Source organism: Balearica regulorum, chromosome 10 (assembly GCF_011004875.1).
Source record: "Balearica regulorum gibbericeps isolate bBalReg1 chromosome 10, bBalReg1.pri, whole genome shotgun sequence".
NCBI classification, from domain to species: Eukaryota; Metazoa; Chordata; class Aves; order Gruiformes; family Gruidae; genus Balearica; species Balearica regulorum.
In genome coordinates this window covers 22,808,254-22,831,762 of record NC_046193.1, presented here as the reverse complement: position 1 = coordinate 22,831,762, position 23,509 = coordinate 22,808,254, and positions in this window count along the sequence as shown.

The window sequence follows — 23,509 nt, the reverse complement described above, 5'->3', positions numbered from 1 at the left end:
TCCCTTCCACCCCAAACCATTCTACGATTCTATGATTCTTTGACGTATGGGCACACATACCCACAGGGTCTGGCTGTCTGCAGGCAACGACTGGGTTATCCAAACCCAGCCCCATCCTGGCCCCCACTCACTCCTGACAGAGAACTCTGAGCTGGGCACATCCCATATCCCTCCTGATTTACACCAGAATACGCAAACAAGGATCAAGTTCAGCGACACAAGTTCCAACCAGGCAATGGAGGGACACACAGGGTTACGGGCACATGGCTTACACAGGATTCAGCAAATCCAGAAATCCCCTTGCAACGCTATAGAAACGCCTTTCACTGCTGCTTCTGCTCCCCACTGCTGCGTTGCGTTGCTCGCTCAGGTCCTGATGCTTTTTGTCATGTATTCCTGTCCCGCGCTCAATGGATTAATCTGCTCTCTTTGTTAAACACTAGACAGATTGCTCACAATTTGTATGACATTTCTGAAAGTACCTCTTTTGTATCAAAAATCTTTGGCTTACTAACACAGAAAACATTTTTTAAAATCCTCTTCAGTAAATCTTAAATCTCATCGAAGGGGCCAGGACTATTTACCACCCCTCGTTTCAGCATTCAGTTCCTCCAGTGGCAGTCTCAAATCTTCAAAGCCTTTTCAGTCTCATTCTCCTTCTTCCCAAACATCGTAATTCTTTGCATTCGCTCTCCCCTCTCTCCCTGGTCCCGATGCCAGGGAGAGGAAAGCAAAGCAACACAGCAGCTGGTTTTGCAAGAAAACGTTACAACAGCTTAGGCCAAATGCTCCAGAGGTTTCTCTACACCATTAACGCAGCGTGGCTTGTTTAAAGGAGCATTATTCATCATTTGGAGGTGACGCCTCACCCCGGCTGGGGAGCCCCTGGCAGGAGATTCACAGCTGCTCTGCGGATGATGCCTCCGTGGTGCAGCTTGCAGGGGAAGTTGTCTGCCCGTTTGCATAAGGTGTCTGCAAAACTGGGCTCTGAGGGGCTTGGTAACACCCGGGTGTAAGTGGGAATGGCTGCAGAGGGATTGAGAGAAGCTGACATTTGCTTCTTTTTTTGGATGTAAATAATAGTTGCTAAGCACATACACAGCCCTGCTTTGGTGTCAGCAGCCCCTGGGGCAGGGGACAGCTAGAAACGGCAAAAGCCTCACGCCAGCACGGTAAGGGAAGCAGGGTCATGACTAAACGCTCTTTTTGAGCAGAGGGTGTCACAGAGCGATCGGTGTGAAATCCATCCCTCCTCACATGAGATCATCTACGCACTCACCCGGCACCCACCCACAGCCACGCACGCACTGCCATGCACGACCCAGCCAGGGTCCCTGCGGCACGCCGGGCTCCGCAGCCCAAGCAACACTTTTGAGGTCAAAATTATGGGTGGAACATTTTTTATACATGGAACAGAAATGTTGATTTACGTCTTTAAATAAAAATAAATGTGAAATCTAAGACAGCCTTAAGCACATATTCTAGTCACCAGCATTTTTCCAGTAAACAAACTGACAAAATGCTGCTGAATTTGAAGTGTTCAAATTGGCCGCAAGTTCCATGGAAATGCACAAAGTAAGCATCAAATTTAAAAGCGTATTGAAATTGGACATGACCTTCAGCCGTGCCTGTACTAGCAGCACTTGGACAAGACACACAAACTGGCATCTTGCACTCAAAAAGTACTCCAAAGGTGGGTGCAAACACAGAGGAAAATACCACACCGCTACATCCACGCTCCTGCTGGGAATGAATTAAGGTGCTCGAGGCACTTCTTGGCACCCCTTGATGAGAGATGCAGGAGATGGGTTGCAGACATGTCTGAATGCACACATGAATCACAGCAATTAAGTAAATGAAATAAAAATGTTGCCTTTTTACCATCAGAGGCCATGGTTAGTTAGGAACCGTTGATTTCACTTTGATAAGAATTACATGTTTTTTAATTTAAATATTCATGCCTAAGTGGTCAAATGTTAATGTTTTAGTAGGAACATTTGACATATGTTCCTACTTCCTCCGTGCTTTTTCCAGTCCACATTACTATCTGTTTGCCCTCTTACTTTTTCTATTACTTATCCTAAACACAAGTTGTTCTGAAAGATCACCAGTAATTCACATAAAATATAGAGCTGTTACTTTTCTTTTCTTAAAAGAAGCATAATAATTGCAAACTGCAACTACTGGAGCTGAAAATAACTCTCCAGATAGTTGCACATGCAGAATTAGATTAAAATGAGCTCATTTTTTTAAATGACCTGATAATTTGTAGGAAAAAAAAATAAGTGTCTAACTATTTTCATCACAGAGAAGGCTACAGCCTTTAAAGCAATGGAGAAGTGCCTTACTGCATGCAGATGAGGAAAGCACAATCTACAGCGGCCAGATGAACTCAACAGAACTAGAGGTTTGTAGCCCACGTCGAAATAACCACAACTCTATTCTCCTCTGAAAAACAACAGAGGGCCAGTGGGTGAGACAGCTGGTACCACTTAGTGGAGAAGAAATTCTAGACAACCTGACACAAAAATGGCAGGAGAAAAGGGTGGGTGCTGGAGGTTGCAAGCTGAGATCAGTCTTTTGTCCTCTCTCACCTTGAGAGAGCCTTGCTAACGCCACAGCATCTCATGCGTGACAGAAGACTGAAAAGTTTTTAGACCAATGGCTTTCTCTGACCAGGAGAGCACATATGACCGAGATCTGAATTTGTTGGCCAACTCCCTCGAGTTTCCCTTCACTGGCATCCTCAGAGCTCCTGCACACGCCAAGAGAAATACCTGGTCAGCTGAAGGATAGAGCCCTCGCTCGTACAGCCTCTGTAAAGCATGACCGAGATCAGACAGGATCGCTGTTATGTGTAGGAATGTCCTGATTACGTGAAAAGCGTTACATCACTCAGACCTCAGAAGATTGGCTGGGACATAGCAGTGACTAGGAAGACAGTTTTGTGACTTATTAACAGCTCGCCTGTTCTGGAGTGCCTGGTAAACCACAGCACTAATTCGAGTAAACCTCCTGAAAGCTCTTTGGACCAGGCTGGTGAGAAGAAGCCCTTACCTTACTGAGCCAAGAAGCACTTCTGATTTCTGGGAGACAATTTGAAAGCGAAATCCAGAATCAGAAGACAGACTGTTAAAACCTCAGTTTCCAGGGATTACTATAATGAATTACCCTTGCAGCCAGGTACAACTGCTTGCAGTAATTAATTCTGACTAGTTTTATGGTTAACCTGTAGTATTGACAATATTACTAAAATCCCCTTGAGTAGGCTTTGCAGGTTTATAAATATATCCAATTATCATGTATTTGATGAGATTTAAATCTAGCAAAAATATATTCCCAAGTGAGTCATCTATTATTCATAACTTAAGATGAATTCAGCCTCCATATCACAACTTTTCCTCCTCCTCCTTTTTCAGACCCATTGCTTCTACATAAATTAAATCATTCACTACATAGCTCCAAGTCAGATTTCCTTTTAGAAACCCATATTTTAGAGAAAGCAATTACATTTGGTCATTGATATATCACCCAAGCTTTCAAAGCCCCCCAAATTGGAAGAGGGCTTCAGATGTTAATTTGAACAAATTTTACACTTTGATAATAGCTTGCTGTAGAAAAGAGGCTGCAATATCAGATGAGAAAATGGAGATCATCATCTGATGGAATTCTTTCAAGACACAGCGATGAGAGGTTTGGGGATGTGTATTGAACAGGGCTGAGCTGCAGACGGCGCCAGTTGCCACCACTTCCCATGACTATAACGAATCGTGACAATTTGTGTCAGCAAAAGTTCCCACCCGAATCACGAGCAACTTGTTGTTCAACCTCTGGAGCACCCAGGTACGTCAGGGTGAACGGTCATAGCTCAGAGGTCTTCTGCTGACGTTCGGGATCCTCCATGCACTGAGAGACTTTAATAAAGGTGCAGCTTGAGAAGCCTTTGTTCCTCTGTAGAAATTCATATTTCACTTTACAGCAGTAGCTCTTTTAGACAAACCTGCAACGTGTACAAATAACTTACAAGAAGCATCGTTACAGTACATTCGCTGCAATGCTGTGAATTAAACTGTAGCACTACAGGAAAACACAACCACATTTAATTGAGTTAGGGAAGAACGATTTATCAACTGGCTCAGAGGATATGCATATCCAAATGAAGAGGAAAGCATGAATCATTCGAGAAGCTGCACAAAGCAGAAAATGCTGCTGATCTATAGCCTACAGGCTGATTGCATTGGATACGTACTTTGCTGCACATGTTTTGGGATGAAGAGACCTATCAGACACAGGTTGCTTATCTACAGTCGGACTGGAGGCAGGAGGAGGTGGTGTGAGCCCAGCAGCCCTGCGTATCCCAAAGATCTGGCCTCACTTATGGACGGGAGGGGGACAAGGAGGAAAAAAGTGTTAGTTTTCAGTTAAATCCCACAATCCACCCCATCTTCCTCCCTAGACCTTTTCTTCCTCTTTTCCCATCCACTGGTTTATGCTTTGTACGAGCATTTCTCATTCTGCTCTTTCTGCGCCTTCTGTGACCTTGTTGTGGCTGCCCACGGAGCCTGCAACACTTTTAATTTCCTTACATTTGACTGTGGGGTTTTCTTGACTGAAGATCCCGTCTGGCTCACACACCAGCCCGGAGCAAGTTAATTAACCCCGTGCCCCCAGTTTTGTCTCTGTGATAATGCTCGCATAAGCTGTGGGAGATGGATGGGTTGAGAGGATTTATTATTATTATTAATTAAACATTGCTACAAATTCCTGGCCCTCGAGGGAAAGAATCGCTGTTGCATTCTTGCAGCCTGTGGTCACTCTGAATTTCATGCAACTACAAGGGGAGGAGAGAGGGGAGAAAGGCAGCAGCGGGTTCTGCAGGACAAGCCCTGCGGTGGGGCTGAGGGGGATGCCTCACCCACGGGAGACGGGGCAAATAAACACCTTGCTATTAAGTTGTATTACACTGCCAGTTTACTAATTCCTTTTTCTGAGCTGGGAATAATTCTCTCCCTTCCAGATTTCCAAATTCTTTGCTCCCAAGCTCCTTACCAAATGCTCCATCGCCCCTCTGCGGCAGAAGTCTTCTCGTGGCTCCCTGCTTGGCCGTCCCACCGTCACGAGGGCCCCGCAGAGCCCCTGGGTGGACATGCAGAGCAAGGTATCCAGCATCGAACACCCACCCCGGGACAGGGGAACGCAGAGGACGCTGTTGAGTGACGCGGTCAGTGTCGCAGCACTGAAGAACTTACCTTGAGGGAAGAAACAAGTCTAAAGTGAGCCTTGCCAGCATTTCGAAAGACTTAAGCAACAGCGAACTCACTGCAGTCTAAAGGTCATTTGGAGAAGTTTGGGGAATAGCGCAGAAGTGACCATTTGAAACGTTTATGGCCTGCAAACACAGGTAGAAAAAAGCCAGCGAGGAATGACCGTATAAGCAGGAGTTGCCCCTACGGGTGCAGTACGCGGGTTCCTCCCCCAGCATCCTCCAGGCATGCTGTAGCCGGGAGAGGGGACAGGAGGAATACCCAGCAGCAGCAGTGGCTGAAATCTCACCACCGGGCTGTCGCTGCATTGCTTTCCCGCCTGGCTCGCTCCCAGGACAAGTGCAGGACCCCCTCAGCTCCATCCCACCGGAGCCCCAGCAGAGACATCTCCAGGCACATAGGGCCGGCAGAGGGATGTTCAACACAGGAAACCCACACTTCTAGCAACCTACCACAGTGGCTCTCCCTTCAGTTGACTATTTAAACCCAATGTAGGTTTTTAAACATCCACAGTGAAGTGACGCAGTGTTTCTAAATGAACATCTGCACGGGGATGGATCTTATTCTGCAACCCGTGGTGCATGGACCACAGTGTGCTGCTCTCAGTAGACTTCAGCACTCTGGGATTTGCACGGGACATCACCGTCAACAGAGATACGCTATTGGAGTGCACCGCAGCCAGGTTTCACTGGCTCGGATATAACCCAGACAAATTCCATTTTTAAATGTAAAAGCAGGGATACACGGATTTCATTAACACTAAATCACAAGTCAATTAAATAAAGGCAGAAACTGTGTGCTTTTTGATGATCCTAAATCAGAGGCAATGCTTCGTTCTCAGGACTCTAAGTGAGGATATTTAATGACATGATGGAAAACGAAGCCTTTTTGTACCGGTAGTAGAAACATTGCATTCTTTAGCGGTAGTTACTGAATAATTAACCTGCAACCCTGTTATTACCTAGGAGTATTTGCCATTAACTCCAATAAAAGAGATCACATGAAGCACGGATGTGAAGAAGAATAATGAAAAAAATGTACTGCTTAGAGACCATATTACTGGTATAAGACTCAAATTTATGTCTGAGCCTAATATAGGACACACAGTTTAAATCATTTAACATAAACAGGCAAAATTGGTTTATTGCTTATTTCAGCTTTGATTCTAGAGCCAAGAAGTTTGACATGCTAGTGCCGCCATCAAAAATCACCTAAAACAGGTAGCCTTCCACTTTTTGACCACTAAGTTCAACTCATTTGCACCACACTTGACCAGACACAACTCTTTTGTATGCTGCCAAGATTACAACCTTTTCATGGAAAGGAAAGCAAGAGCTAGGCAGAGAATGTCAAAGCAGTCGGTGATCATCGCTGACATATTGTAGCAATGGCCCTTTGGAAGCAATCTCCTACAGTCGGCAGTTCACCAAATTCGCTTTAACAGCTCCCGGAACAAAGGTGGCTTGTCTCTTTTTCATAAACAAAGGAGAATTTTAAAATTATGCATGAGAGAACTTTGACTTATCTGGCTTTTTATCCACCAGAGCCTATAAGCCATCACAAGGAGAAGTCTTTTTGTCATTGGACTCATTAATCTTTGCTTGCTTGATTAAAAACATTTTAAAATCTTCACGGCCTATTTATGGGTTGCCCCAGTTTATAACAGTTTCAGGCTAAGACTTGGAGTTCAATACTGCAGAACCATCCAAGAGTCAAACATTTTTAGATATTTGCAGACTAAAGTCAGTTATTGTATAGAAACACCCACAAGATTATTCAAAATAAAAATTAACAAATCCCATCAGTGATTATACTTAAAAATTTATGCCAGGTATAACTTATTGCATTGTGTCATTCTGTACGGTTAAATGACCTTCAATATTGCTGTTTAAGGTGGCCTGATAATTATTTGATTATTATTTCATGCAAATTAAGAGTTACCTTTCCTAAAATAGCTGATTTTCAATTTCATCCTTATTTGCACACTGCATGAAACCATGACATTTCGGAGCTCTCCAGAGGCTTTTACACTGCCTGGCACTATTATATGTTGTTATCCAACTCTTTTTTCTTCTTAATTTATTTCCTAAATCATTCTTTGTTATTACCACAGCTGACTAGGTACATCACCTAAATGCACACTGTTTCATGCAACACAACGTTAGGAAGCAAACAGAGAAATGGCCCGGCTGCAGCAGACTCCCGGCCATCGCCTCGTTCCAACAGCAGCCACGGGAGGGGGGAACAAGTGTTCTTGTAGAAATAACAAAACCCCTTGAAATAATCGCAGCTGGGAACCGACCAGCATGGATGCACAAACGCACGGACACGCTCCGTTCACACCCGTTCCTCTTAGAGCAGTGCCCACGACCTGGAGCATTACAGTTTACATCGGTTCTCAAACTTGGAGCTTATTTTTAGAAATCTTTGATTAGCTGTCTGTCCAGATCTCTCGTTTGCTGCAGAGCCTTCGAACACTCTTCTCACTGGGCAAGATGAGCATACTACCAAAGAAATACATCCGAGTTTTAATTACTTGAACATCTCCATGAGATCCTCTAGTAAAAATCACGATTACTGTGTGCGTTAGGCTGCTGCACCTGACAGCGATTCAATAAGCATACAAATTCTCAAATTCTTATGTCCATATTTTTTAAGACTTCTGTCACTTCTTATCTCTTGTAATGTAAATAAAAGCTTTTCTCTTGTAATCCAGCCATTTCTTGTTACGGGTTTATTCGCCGATGCCTCTCCCCTGCGTTCACGGCATTATCATTTTCCATGCAGGAGAGTGGTACGTCTCTGCAGAAGACTCCAGAGCTGCTTTGGGGGGGGCAGATGCACAGGCTTTGTACCAAGCTCCTTGGAGTTGTCCTTACAGAACGCAACGTTCCGTGAAGTAGAACAGCAAATAAAGAAAACTCAGTCTTTCTCCTCCCATAACAGTCAGACCCGCATGCAAACCTTCCCTGCAAGACTACTGCTACTGCCTTTGCAAGGCGGCAGTGCCAAGTGCTGAGCAGGTTCTGGGTAGCGTCAGGAGCAACTGAAGCTGAAGCTGCAGCAGGACCTGGAGATGTTCAGTGTCTCGGTGAGACTCCAACTAGCAAGGCACTTAAACACGCAACGACTACAAATAAAGTGCCCGCTGCTTTGTAAGCGAAACTGGAATTGGTTCAGCAAGAAAGCTGGCACTATCACCTCCGTGCAGATGGGGAAACAAATGCTGAGAGAGGTGGATGTAACCTGCCAAAAACCACCCGGCAAACCCGGTGGGAGAGCAGGGAAATCCCCACCTCTGCTTTGATGCTCTAGCTTACCACCAAACGGTCTCAAAAGCCTTGAAATCTCATTTTTGAGAGAGCTAGTTAGGTAAAACCAACGCTCACATTTGCTTTTGAGAATTTTGAGAATATCACTCCTGAAGACGCACCAAAAGCCCGCGCTTATTCCTCATCAAATAAACGTAAGAGAAAAATCTTACTGCAAAGACTACATAGACACCTCCAGTATTATAAGATCTGGAAAACTGCAGACAGAAAAAGCGATGCAGGAGGTACACGGTACTGCCCCTGGTAATACCCTTTCCCGAACATGACAGTCCAAACAAAACAACGCGAATGCCAAGAAGTCCATCAAACAACACAGTGCAGATCTTCAGTGGTCAAAGCACTTAAATGCCATCAACTCCTGTTCATGAAAAAGAAAGCTTTACCTTCCTACTCATAAAAAAAAAAAAAAAAGGATTGAGAGAGGGGCTGGGGGTCTCTGGGAATGCAAACGAAACCTGACTTTTCTGTGCAAGGTCCAAGAACTCATAAGGAACATCTGCTTCGGAAGCTACATCTTTTTCTCTAGTATTTGTGTTGGAATAAAAATTCAAAATCAAGTAAAAGCTTCAAGGTCAACAACCTTTTTATAGAAGCAAAAGCCCATGAGAGGAATTCAAGCAATTATTCTTAGCCAAAGGAGCAGTCAGTTCAAATAAATGTATCAAAGCCTCCAAATTATCAGCAATAAAATTTTATGTCATCTAATAATGACAATGATGACAATAATTACTAGGACAATGATTTAAAGCTCAGTATTTTTACTGTGCCTAATTTAACAAGTACAGGTTACTTATTTATGCCTTTCCAGACTGAAAAAGCACTTGTCTGGGTTTGTTTATTGCCTAAGATTAGACTTCTGGAAGACAAAGAATGGCTTCTAGAAATTATCACACAAAGTTCCTGCAGGAAGAGATGCTGACAAAGGCACAATTTTAATAGGCAGAAAGTTTATGGATGTCAATCTGTATTTACAGAGAAAATGGAAGAAATAAGAGCAGAGAAGTAGCAAACTTGTGGATAACAAAGAATTTAGAAACCAGCTTTGTTTTCAGAGCAACAACCATCCAAGTGGATTTCTCATATGGAAATCGTTCAAATCCTCTCCCCGTGTCTCTCAGGCAGCAATACTTCCTCTGCCTTAGAGGCAAGAGCAGGGAAGCCTATTTACATGTGAGTAAGACTAATAAATATCTCTTACATCAAAGGAAATTCAGTGCTACAGCCCTTTTGTGGCTCTGAATGTGCAAGCAAAATTCCTTAGGGAAAACAGAGGAGGAACCATGGCTTCAAACACAGCTCAGTTCTCCGGGCTGCGAGTGTTCCTGGAGGACAGGACGTTTCCCCGGGGTAATTTCAGCTTCCGAGACATCGGGTGCAGAGGAGAGAAGCGTCTGCCCACGGCACCTGCACGCCCTGCGATGCCCGGCTGGCTCGGGCGCCTCGGTACGGCTGGTTTATCGCCACGCGGTCATTTAAGGCAATGCCAATAAAATACAACGTCCCCCATACGTTTGCTGGATCCAAGCCACAGCTGCAGGGGAACATGCGGAGCCCTGACTTTGCCCGGACGCCAGCCAGCCGCGTGGCGCAGGAGCTGTGGCAGCAGGCACGCTTTCTTTTGACAGATCGTCTGCTAATACCCTAACTCCATTATTATTAAGTTTTACTCCCGATATGGACAAGGAGTCTTTGGGACACGGTCTAAGGCAGCAAGTCCATGCCTTGACGGCAGCAGGCATCGCAGCAAGACTGCAATAGCCTCAAAATCATGCCCAAGAAGTTTGGGGTTTTGTCTCTGTGTTAATCTTGGCCACTTTTTAAATGAATCTCACTCACCAAACGTGGAGTTGAAAAGGTTTTCCTTTTTTTTTAAAAAAAATACGAGAAATAAAACACATTAAAAGCTGCAGAAATTACCTCTTACTACAGGCAAGTAGAGATCAAAGGCAGAACATTCAGTGTTAGTTACTTTAGACCAATCCCAAATGGTCATTTTTTCTGGAAGAATCTGAAAACCACCACGTCCTCCGTATTCACCTGTAATCCGCCAAAGCTTCCGGCACAAACCGGTGTTGTTTTATCCATTAGCCTTTCTCAAGTAAATTATTCCACCAACCTTTTGCAGTCAAATGAGGAATTAACCAACTGTTAACTTCGCCTGTCTCACCCCCAGAAGAGACACGCTGCGCAGGGGAGCGCGTGTTCAGCTTTCCTCCATCGGCTCAGGGAGGGGGGAGGACGTAGGCAGCTCTTATGCAAGGCCCTAAAATACGAACCAAAATCGCCTTAAATTAATGAAGTCATCCCATTCACTTCAACAGGTTCTGGATGAGACATTTTTTTTCCCTGTGTAATTTAAAATAGCAAAAGGAATGAATGATACTGCATTTGTTGGGGTTTTTTAAGTCTGCGCACGGTGAGTCACGCCAACGCTCCTAAAAGCTAGCTCTAATGCCATCTAATTACTATGAATTTCAAATTGCCTGCTTCACCCATTCTTAAGCAGGCTAACTAAAGCAAAATGTAACTGCACACGCACACACCTCGGTCTCACAACACGTGCTGTAAATTTACGCAGCAAACAGGAATACGAGGATCTGTAAGGGGAGCAGGAGGAAGTCTCTGGGGTTGGTAGGAAGGCTCACGGGAGTTTTGCCCCGTGTGCTACCGTTCCCTGCACATCACGTCACGGGGAGAAAACTCGCTTCCCACCGGATTTGCTGGTGAGGGCCAGATCCCGCAAAGTGCCGTTTGCCTACTCCGTAAAGCACACCGGTTGTTTGTTTATACCGAGCATTTGCTTTCCATAGAACAAAACCTTCAAGATGCGCTCTCTGATATTTGAGCTGAACTTGCAGACTCCTAAGTCCTTATTATGAGCTCTAAGGAGTTCATAACAGCACGAACGTCTCGTCCGTGCCAACAGAGACGTGCGTTCCTGTGACTAATGTTCACAACACAACAATTTGCAGGGCAAGACCTAACCCAGCCGAGCTTCCAACCTCTGAAGGCTGGAAAATGGAGCATGGCTCTACCAGGAGAATTCAGTTCTGACAGTTTCTGACGTGGGAAGTGATCCCATTTTGTGATTTACTAAACTAAACGTTTACGTTTCCCCGGTAAAGCTGGAGTACTGTATCACCTGCAATACCCACAGACTTCTCTAACAAATTCCGTATAAATATTAGGTACAATTTTTATACAAATCCACAACATGTCTCTGCAGCAATGAGCACACTATAGTCCAGCCGGGGCATTTTCAAAGCCTCAGGTTGACACCTGTATATATGTATTTTATTTATTTTTCAGTATGATAGCATCTACAGTTATTTTTCTGGGCAAGGAACTTAATAATCTTAAACTCCTGTATAGGCAGCAAAATAAGGTGCTGGAGAAAAAGCAGCTCCTAACTTGGCATTCATCTTTCCTACTTCAATTGGGGAAAAATAATAATAATAATAAACTCAGTTCTGTGTTTGCATTTCTAAAATACTTGTGAGATGCTTGAAGTCAGCACAGCCTGCAGGTCACTCAGCATTTGTGCAAATCACGCCACGGTGCCGTATGTGAGAGACCAAATGAGTCGTACAATAACAGTACACACAGCCATAATTATTACAAAGGGAGGAAATTAATCTGTCATGGGGGAATTAATGCAGCAAACAGACTTTCTTTCACGAGAGCTATAAGCAACGTTCCTTTATCAAAGCCTGTGGTTACATCCGATATTAACACCACGTGTGCTGTCACCTAGGAGTTACTCCGAACAATAATTTACCCTTCGCTCGTGGCCTCGAGCAGCCTCTCGTGGGTCCCGGCACCGGGGAAGGGATCAGCCGGGATCCTCCTCTGCTCCAGCTCCTTCCAGGGCTGCTTCCACCCGGGTGAGTAAACACAGAAAAATGCAAAATTGTTTCATTACCACTAGTGGGATGTGAACCTGTAGGGAAAACACTGCCGAAAGGGAGCTGCCCCGGCGCTGAGTGACCCGGTGGAGAGCTCAAGCGTGTGACGTCGCGGCGGCTCACGGCAGCGCGGGATCGCGCTCACGGGCAATCACCGGCAGCTCCGAAAGCCTCTGGGGCTTACGCAGGGTCCCCCGTGCAAATCTCCTCCAGGTGGGAAGCAGGTCCGACGCGTTGTGTGACCCGAGCCGACAGCAAGGCTTGGAGAGCAGCGGGGGCACGGCCGGGGAGCAGCCTCCCCCACCGCGGGTGAGCCGGAGTAACGCTGGTGGATTTTACCTACCTGGGGCAGGCAAATGCCGTTAGATTCGTTTCATCCCGCGGCAGGGTTATTTCAGCAAAGAAACAGGAGCAGAGTAGTGATGCTCTGTAGAGGCTGGGTTCTGGCGTTCTGGCGCAGGGATTTATACTGAATTTCACCGCAGAGGCACACAGCAACGCCTGTGCACGAAGGATAACAGGCATAGGAGATTTAAAATAAAAAGTTAAACGTTGTTATTCCTAAAAAAGTTTAAAAAACAGCAGAAACTGAGAACTATGGCTATGAATTTCTGTACCAGTAAAAAAGGATTTTATAGGCAGTTTTCCTCAAGCCCAAAACACATTTTACACAGAGCCGTTACCCACAAAGCCACACCAGACATCTTCACAGGAACACAAAATCCAGTACAGTTTCTTACAGCATACAGTGTTAATACAGTAAGTCTATACGGCTATCGACTGCAGCGATTTCTCAAAGCAGTTTCTGGTAGTGATGAAAAACAATCTTGTAAATTATGTCAAAACAAAAACCACAGTTTAAGCGGCTTGTGTAAGAACTGGCGCTGATGACACCAACAAATCTGGCTGTGGCCAACACGCTGCTTTCAAACACTGAGTTGAATCAAGACATTTATTGACACCAGATCAGTGTGTTTGCCTCAACCGTGAACAAATATTTGGCATGTCCTGAAAACAAGCTGGCTGCAGGCTTGGCAAAACCGCGCGGTTTCTGTACGGAGAAGTTTTTCTGCTTCCTTCAGGAGGGGTTTCTCAGCAGACATGTTTTTGAGCTGCCGGACGGCACGACCCAGCCCCGCTGGTGGGATCACGCCGCTCGTTTGTGCGCCGTTATTCTTTGAGCAAACACTCCTACTGATGAACACGCGCCTGCTTTTCTGAGGAACCACGGGACGAGTTCTCATCGGCAGCTGCTAAACCACAACTCCGCTGCTGCTAAAAAAAAACCTCTCTGCCCCTAAAATAAGCGCAGGTGGCTGCCGGGAGAGCAGGCAGCTTCCAGCCAGCGACGAGTGACTGTCGTCCCTCTGTCAGGAACCACACTTTAAGCCATTCCTGGTTGATAAGGCAGGTGGCAGAGGCCCACGTTGCTGTAAAAACAAGCTATTTAGTGGCAGTCTATGTTTGTGATTGCTAACGAAGCAGAGCAGCTGCACTGAGCACGTTGTCCGTGCTACGTTCAACACCTCACATCAAAGCTTTCTTCGTTTTGTTGTATATTCAACATCTGGTCACTGACACGCACAAAGAAACTCGGTATTTCTGAATCGTTTCTGCATACTCTCGTGATTTCAAAGCTCAGTGTTTCTAAACACAGGGAACGGAACTTCATTTCACACCCATCGCCCAGTCCTCAAGAAATGGCCAGACCACCCTGGCACTCCTGCCGTGCTTCAGCAGAGGGGCTTCAGCAGCTCTCATCTCACTTCATTTATATGAATTTCAGAATGCTTCGGTGAGAACATTTTCCTCATTTGATCCGAACAGGATACGACACCGATGTTTTTCAAGGAGATTTCAGAAGAGCCTTCCGCAGCCAGGCTGTCTGGGGCATGAAGTGGCAGCGCCAAAAGTCCTCTGAGTCAGCTTTGCTGCTCACCGCAGCCTTCGCCCCTCTGGCTTTGTGGAGAATCGCTCACATGTATTTTATATAATGGTTTTTGTTCTGCTCACAGTTTCCACTGACAGAAAGCACGCTCGGGAGGTTTCCTCCATCTTGCCCGTCAGTGTACACATCCCACAGAGAACACCATGCCACCCCCCTGGTGAGCATGTGCCCCGTTTCATCCGCATCTTCTTTTGCCCCCTCGAAGCATCATTCTCACCTCAACAGTATTTCTGCATTTCCTTGCCCCATTTCTGGCCTGGGTGAGCCACATACCCAGACATGTGCTCCCTGGGCTTCGGCTGGTCATCAGTCACCTCACCGAGCAAGAGACCTGTTGGCTCCATCTGGCAGCAAATTCCCTTCTACACCCATTTCTCAGGGGCCAGAAATTCGTGATTCCCACAAGCCCTCTGACAAACTGTGCCTGTAGTCGTGACTCATATGATACATTTCAAATTTGTATTTAAAATACAGGTGACTGCAGCAGGTATGGCTCAGCAGAGCAGTAGCCCCAGAGCAGAGACACCAGTCTCGATGGCATTTCCTGATCTGGGGAACCTCTGCGGGGAAAACCAAGGACGCAGCAGCCCCAATTCCTCCTGGGAAGAAAACTGCCCATTTTAACAGTGGCCATTGTGGTCTGTAGTTAATCATTTATCTGAGGCTTAGCTAGCATCCTTTGGGAAGCAGAAAACCTCCATAAAGGAGCATCAGAGTTGGTCTTGCAAAGGGGTCTGGACACCAGAGCAAAGCCCCGGTGAGCGGGAGGAAGAGCGTGGTTCACGTCGTGCACTCCTGTACCGATGCACGGGTTGCTCTCCCGAGCTGCTTTCCCAGCACCGGCTGACTGCAGACTAATAAATTATTAACTTCCTATGTTTAGGAGATACCGCTGACATTAATCCTGGAGTGCATTTTGAATGCCTTTGGCACAACACATCCAGGAGATTCAGTAAAAGTGGTGTCAGTGACTTTTCCAACCCAGCCGCTCTTCCCCGGGCATCGCGGCAGGCGCAGGGCTGCGGGCACAGCCGCAGAGCATCCTCACGCGCTGGGAGGGCTGCGGCCGCCCTGTCCTGTATCCCTGTGTCCTGGAGGAGATGTGACCCTTGTCATCCGTAGCACGGCGACTCCTTCGTTTGGAGCACACATTTCTTTTCTTTCTTAATACTTTTTTGCTTCTCCATAGGCTAGGATTTTTCCAAATGCTCAAATTACTACTCATTAACACAAAAAAATTAATTTCCATTTGGCAGCATTACAATGAATAAAACATCACTGGGATAATAATCTGCTTGGGGCTATAGGTGCAGACCTTCAGAAATGAGGATGGAAGACCTTGAGTGGTATTCAGGACTGAAAAAAACCCAGTGACTTCCAATGTTCCTCAGCTTGGAGGAGACCAGGGGAAAATTTCCATTGCTGAATATTCACATTACAGGCGGTTTTAAGCTAATCATTTGGTTTCAGAATTTTTGCACACTGACTGCCAAAAATAAATTACTATGAAAATGGGATGCTGTATATGCATGACCTGGTGTAACACTGCACATTTTGGAGGTCAGTGCAGAAAAGGGGCACGGGAGCAGCCAGCCCAGATGAGGCATTGGCCCAACATCAGCCTCTGGTTATGGGAGGCATCCAGCGCGTGGAAAGGAGGTGCAAGGATCTCACAGGAGATGAGGAGGGCAGGGGGTTATCCATCCATTTAAGAGGTCTCACCTCGATTTTTCACAGACTGGTTGAAGTATGGAGCTCAATATCCTCTCTGAAATATTTATTACTCTCAGTTTTCATACCACATAATTGCAATCCTTTTTTTTTTTTTTGAGTCCTGTGTATTAAGATCTCAATGTGGCAGGAAATTCAGCGACTTGATTAACGGCTGTTTCTAATTAATGTGGCATTCTGATATTCTCCATGTGATCAGGGTCTCAGGTCCGTATTGGAAAAAGCTCAATTTCTTCACTTTAAATATAGCTTTGGTAGTGACGTTCCTATTGCCAATTCAAATAGGCACACACAATTGCTTTTGCAATTCAAGTCGTTGTACACAGAAGTTCACGCTCTGCTCCTGGCTGTTTGCCATATTTCCCTACAGCTAATAACATTCTGTCTAGAAACAACCAAGCCGATAATTTGCACCCATCAACCCCGTGTAACATAATGTGCCAGCTATTTAGTACTGGAAAATTTATCATTCAACAAGAGTCAGGGATCTTGTACCAAGCAATACTCCCGCTTTCCAATTCCTGTCATTTCACTTGCTCTACACAATTTGCCAAAACATCTCACTCCCTAGTGTCTCCACAGATTTAAGACCAGCATTTATATGTATTAGACTGGTCATAGAAAGCCAACTATAGATTTATCTATAAAAGCTAGCCATGCAACTGGTAACAGAATACTCCGAGGTAATATGTACAAATGAATATAAATATTGAACCTGGATACCAGAGCAGTTGGTTAGACACTGTCACATTAACACCACCAACTCCTCCATGCACGGGAGGGAAGGACAGGGAGAGGTTTCTTTCTGTGTGGGACTCCGGCCATTTATCGTACGAGCGGTGCAGATAACCAGTAATAAAATGTGGGAAATTCAACATCATAATGAATGACCATGAACGTAAAATGTTATAATTGCAGTAATTAACTACCTGGATGCTCAGTTGTGTCCCATTGCTCTTGCACAAAACCCATCCGTTTCCAGTGGTAACAGCACATTAAACAAACACATCCCCAGCTACAAAATTCAGTAGCCTGAGCATGGCGGTGACTTGCCAACCTAACTGATCAAACTGTAATCTCTCCAGGGAAATCTGAGGTGGTGACCCAGGCTGTGGCCTGAGTGCCACAGCATTTAAAAGCAGCAAAAGTGATTGCAAAGAATTTTTTTTAAATTTGCGAGGGGAGGAGGAGGATTCAGGGCCACCCACAGCCGTGTGCCATGACTCTGGTGACATCCAGGCGAGAGGGAGTCATTTCTGCAGCAATTCTGGCAAACTGCCGGAGCTGCGGTGGGCACGCTGAGCTCAGGGATTGGTGCTGGGAAGTCCAACTTCATATTGCACTTCACAGATGTGCATAACAAGGGGAGGTGCCAGCCCTCCGGCATGCCAGGAGCACACCGAGGGGACCACGTCCTCCCAGGGACAGCCGCAGAGCCGGGGCAGCGAGAGGGGTCGGGCTGGGAGGCTGCAGCAGGCACGGGCTTGTCCGGAGAAATCCCGGTGGCAATGGGATGCTGGTGTGCTTTAATACCGCCAGCACGTCTCTGCGTAAGGACAGCCCACGTTTACGCTCCTCACATGTGCTGCACAAATCCCCGGGTGGGCACTGCTCGTGGCACGCACAGAGCTGCCTCCCGGGGCTGCCGCTGGGAGCCGGAGGATGCCCTGCCTTGCGTGATTGCAAATACAGTCTAAATATTAAATAATAAGCCTTACCATTATAATAGAGGACTAATAGGTTTGCTTTAATGGATGGCACATTTCTGTGCTGCTCTGTATCAATACAGATGTATTGCTCCAGGCAATACGAGCAATTAAGCTGTAATGAGCTGCTTCCTCTGCACACACAAACCGGATCCTGAATATCTGAAATTAAACTGTAATGAATGATCCAAACCGAGATGAGTCAACAGGAACAGCACAGGGAGGGGTCTTTTGGGCATAAATCCACTTGTGCTTTTTCCTTTATTTCTGGGAGACCCTGGGGTGGGCAGAGGGGCTCAGGGCAGGTGAGGGCTGTGCGTCACTGGTATGACCAAACCACTCCTCTGTCCCCACACACGGCGCTGGACACCGTGCCACCCAGGGCAGGGTGCTGCCACCCAGGGCAGGGTGGTGGGGCCGGGCACCGCTGCTCACGGATCCAGCCCCTCCTTTCCTGCATCCCCATCCGCACGGCTGCAGAGCCAGCAGTCCGCAGCATGGGAAAGCACGAGAGAGTTCAGTAAATGTTTTTTTCCTTCAGGTAATGGAAAGAAGGTCAATGGCTTTTCTGTCTTACAGAGCTGCTTTTTTTATATTTCTACAAATATTTGAATTCTCTGTTTTCCATCCTTGCTGAACAGGGGAACCTGGTCGTGCAACCTGCTGCTTGCTGCTACAGCTCCGTCGCAGCCATGAAACTGAGCTTCACAGCTCATCCTTTGCCCTAGTCTTATTTACTACTTCCATCTCAAAGAGAATCTCGTATTTATTCTGATGAAAGGATTAACTTGGGAGAGAGGTCTTAAATATCCCAGGCTCACACACATCTGGTTTATTTTCCATAGTACGTCATTCTGCCTCAACAGGAGAGGTTCAACCCAAAGAAATATCCAAGGGGTAGACAATAAAAAAGTAGGGAGGAGAAGAAGGCTGTATAAAAACGCACACAATACAGTTACATGATCGCCAGGAATAAGAAAAGAGTTGGTCATTGCAGACAACTAAGATTAACGCAGCAAGACACTGGATAATTAAAACAGTTGTCCTTATGCAAAATTCAGCAGATATTCCCAAATGTCAATGCCAGACAAATTGCACCATCTGGTCAGTGAGATAAAGTCTTTCAACAAGAACTTTGTAGACTGAAGGTTCTCAACCATAAAAACAGGTCATGCTGGTACACTACGATTTTCCAAATCGAGGGCAATCTGCTCTTCCTCTTCTCTCCTACTTCATTCCAACTTTAAAAAACACATATGGTGCATCCCCAAAGTGATACTGGCAAGAAAAAAGGATCCGATCTTAAGTCTCCCCTTTCTTACAGTGATAACTCCCTATTTTGCCTGATTCCAGATGCCAACATTATTGTTGAAAGACCATTCGTCCTATTAGGAAGCCATCTATAAAATAAATATATAATAAAATATAATAATATAAAATATAAATATATAACAAATTATTATATAAAAATAATAAATATGTGGTACATCATATATGCACGTTAATATTATATTATTATATGTTACTATAAAATAATAACATATTGTATGAATAAAGGTAATATAATAAATAATTAAAACGTACGTTGCTTTACAAGACACAATGAAGTCTAAAATATCCATGTAATTTTGACCAGAACATTTTTTTGATCTGTTTGGAGTACCTGATACCTTGAAGGCTTTATTTGTTATGCCCATCCCAAACTGCTCTCTGAGATGGCTCTGACTAGCACAAACAATTTTCCTAATTCTCGGCAAAAGCGCCCTGCCCAGGGCTGCTGCCTGCCCCGGCAGCTGGGGCCCAATCCTGCTGCACAGGATCCAGCCCTGTTTCTCTGGGGTTGCTGCCGGGTTTTGTCCTGCTGCCTCACACCAGGGTCTGACATTTGCACGTGCCCTCAATAGCATCAGGATTTCCAAAATAGACTTCAGGGGCTCTCCAGCACTTCTGGGGAAGACCTGGCGAGTTCTGCTTAGGAAACATTTTACCCCTTTTGTGTTTGTGTCTTTGGTTTAGCGAGAGGCAGGTCGGAGGCGCTGGGTGCAGACCTGCACCTTCTCTCCAGACATTACCCCTTGGACACGGTGGGCCTGGTGTACCCTCTGCAGAGCCACCACGCGTGTGACAGGCCAGCAAAACTGCCCTCCACGAGCTGCTAACACCATAAGACAACTTTGCTCAGCTCTCAGGACACAAAGCATCCGGGAGGCAGACCACAGGCACGCCGGGGATTTTCCCAAGGCCACCTTAGCTCTTCTTACATTGAACCTGGTTGTTAGAGGGGACCTCTGCACACCCAGGGGTGCTGGGCACTCCCAGACCGCCGGCAGCAGGTTCTGAAGCCCTTTTGACACTACCCGTGTAGCTGCACATGAATTTCTCACGCGGTGTCTGCAAAACGAGCCCGGGAACCACAGGTATCCCCTCCCCTAAGACCCAATAAATGAGCCATTTCAGGAAAAGGCAGAGGTAAGCTTTCCATTTATCTCAACACAGCTGGAACGGCCAAAACCTACTGGTCTTCCCACATCAAACATCTGCAAATTGGCCATTATTTTGGGCTGCTGACACATAGCTCGTAAAAGCCAGCCAATTAGTGAGAAGCAGGAAGCCTTTACCTGAGGTGCTGGTAATGCCAGAGTGGCTTGAGGCAGTTGTTCCTAAGTGGTTAAATCTTCAAAACTCATCTCGAAGAGACGATGAACTAACATTACATGATAATCTCAAAGGGTGAACGTCAGGAGCACCGCAACAAAAAGAAACAGCTTTATATGGGGGGGAAATTCTCCTATGTCAGGATGGGTTCAGAAATCTAACAGCTTTAGTTACTGTTTTATACGTAGTACTAATTCTCAATTGTGCTGTGAAATCAACACACCTACCGAAGACCTTTTTCCCCCTCAAAAAAAAGCCCTCAAAGTAAATAAATATTCATACACATCTGCCCATTTGAAATGAAAGGAGGATGAATCAATAATTTTCATAGCTTAGTAACCTCCCGCCAAGTGCCCTGTTATTTGAGATTTTTATGTGGCATTTGCCTTTATGAAATTCTGTTTAATACAAGTTTAAAAGTCAGACAAGCATGGTACACTAAATCAAAGCTGTTTTCTAGGCTACATCACATGGCAAAATATCCATCTGTTCTCTTAACACCACATCGCGAGATAGTATTTTAACATTCATAGCAGAAAGTTATTTCCAGATATCCAGAGTACAGCTACAGCGGTGCTGTATCCATTAAGACACCTGCATATATCCTCATTTCTATATGCTGAATAAGTTACTATGCGTTGGAGGCCAGCCCTGTGCACGACACTGGATTTGTTACCCCATTAGAGTTACGATGGGAAAGACAATCAGACGATGAGGTTAGAGATCTGCTTCGGGTAATGTAAGTGATCTCATTTTTACTGATGCGTCTCAAGATTTAGGGTGCAGAGAAGTGATATTTAAAGAGGCATTTGGAAAGAGAAGAGAGGCTACAGGTGGTGCTCGTATTTCCAGGCGCTGGAGGGATGACAGACCACGGCGTGTCGGGAGAGCGGAACCGCTCCTGGAGAGGACGCGAGTGTATTTAAAGATGAATTTGTAGGGCAAATCTAACTACTCTTTGTCACACGCAATCTTGTAATGGAAACGTACACACAGTTCTGGGGAGGAGAAGGAATAATCAGAAAGGTAAATGCCACTTGTGGCTTTTTTTTTCTACTCATGACATTTGCAGTAGCTCGTGTTCTTCCTCCAGCTCAAACATCCTGTTAGGGCAGGAGAAGCAGCTGGACACTCTGCGTGTCCAAACCGCCAGAGCCTCCCAGGAATGGGGGGGAATAGAGGTGGGGGGGTCACTCCAGATGAGCAAAACCTTAACGACGCGAAGGACGAAGCCCACAGAATCCGCAGGACCTGCAGATCCCCAGGGGAGCCAACTCCACGTTACCACGTGCGTCAGATGTCCTGCCAGCACGGCGCTCTGTTTCTCCCCCCTAAGTCCTCACCAATAAGTCATGTCTCTGTGTCACACTGATCAACCCAGTCTCTGAGATCCTGTGCTTTTATCTACATCTTCTCTTCTAATCGGCTCCTAAGACCGCAAGGAGGTAAGGTTTCTGGCAGAAAAGATAAAAACTATTTATTGTACTGACCTTTTTGATTACTAGGTGGAGTTAGGTATAAATTCATTTTTATCATGTGAACATAATGACTTGCAAGACAACAAAAGGGCATTTCAATTTTTTATCAAAACCTCTAGCGAGAGCATAATCCCCCAAGGTGAAGCCCAAGTAGCCAGGAGTGAAAAAATATCTTATAACTTTGGTATTAACCGAGAATTGATTCACGAATCAGCAGGGATCATTTGAAGGAGCCAGTTATTTCTTATCCCTGACTTTGGAGCGCGGTGGCTGGCAGGAACCTGTGCAGCAAGTAAATTAAGTCAGGGGCCAGCCCCGATTTAGGAGGAGGCCAGTTCGCGTGGTGTGCAGTGAGCTGCAGCTCTTCTGTGCCATCAGCCCTCTCCAGCGCCTCTCTCTCCCTGCCAAAGACAGCTGTGTGAAAGAGTACTACGTGGGCTTACGACACATCCCAAAAGTAACCAAATAGGTGCGAGCTCAGAAGAGCGGGGCAGCGGTAAGCAGTCCCTCTGCGAGAGGGAGCCGGGTGCCGGAGCTCCGCCGCAGAGCGGGAGCCGAGCGGGGCACGGGTGCCTGCGCCGGGCTGGCAGCGAGGACCGGGCACGGCAAAGCCGAGCAGGTGTGGTCGGGACGCAGGAGACTGTTCAGCCAGGTTTGATTTGCACCTCCTTCGTGCTAAGCCGGCGAAACCGTAAGCAGCACCGGCGCAACGCACTGGGAGCTGGGTGAGACGCGCCAGGAGCGCTCCTCCCTGATTTGCTGGGCGTTAACGCAGGCGATGCTTCAGTTTGCGTGCAAAACCTTGTGGGCAAACTCAGACACACTCTGGATCTTCTAAATAACAATGTTATCAACTATACTTCCACTGGGCTTCATGTTCCAAAATCTTTCACTTGAGCCTAATTAAGGAGACATTAATTAGATCACAGTAATGTCTGGCTGTGTACTAGACTAAAAATATGATAGTGACCTTCCCTTTTTCCCACAGTACTGCCTGAAACCCGTCTCCCAATGTTTATCAGGTACACAAATTCCCAGCAAAATCATAAATTTGCTTCCATCAACTTCTATGGAAAACAAATTAAATACATACAAGACACAATTATGCTGGGCATTTAATAATCTAATACACATAAAAGTTTGCATAATTTTTAAAAAAATACATTTTAAATCACTCATGGAATTAACGAGTACTCGGTATCTATTAACAGTTCCCTAGCTGTACTCACCCTACGGAGAGAAAGCAGATCACCGAGGAAAAGGCATAGCGTAGAGGGAGAGGCAGGGAAGGCAGCCGCGGGCCACGAGTGCCCTGTATTATGATACATACGCACCATTAAGCTCTGTGCCAGCACAGTATGTGTTTTGAGCTGTAAAACATAGGTATAGAAAAGGCTTATATTGCATTAGCGAGTTACGATCCTTTTGCTGACCTAAGCGCATCTTTCGCAGCATTTTTCTTCCACGGGGAGATGGCACAGGCTGGGGCT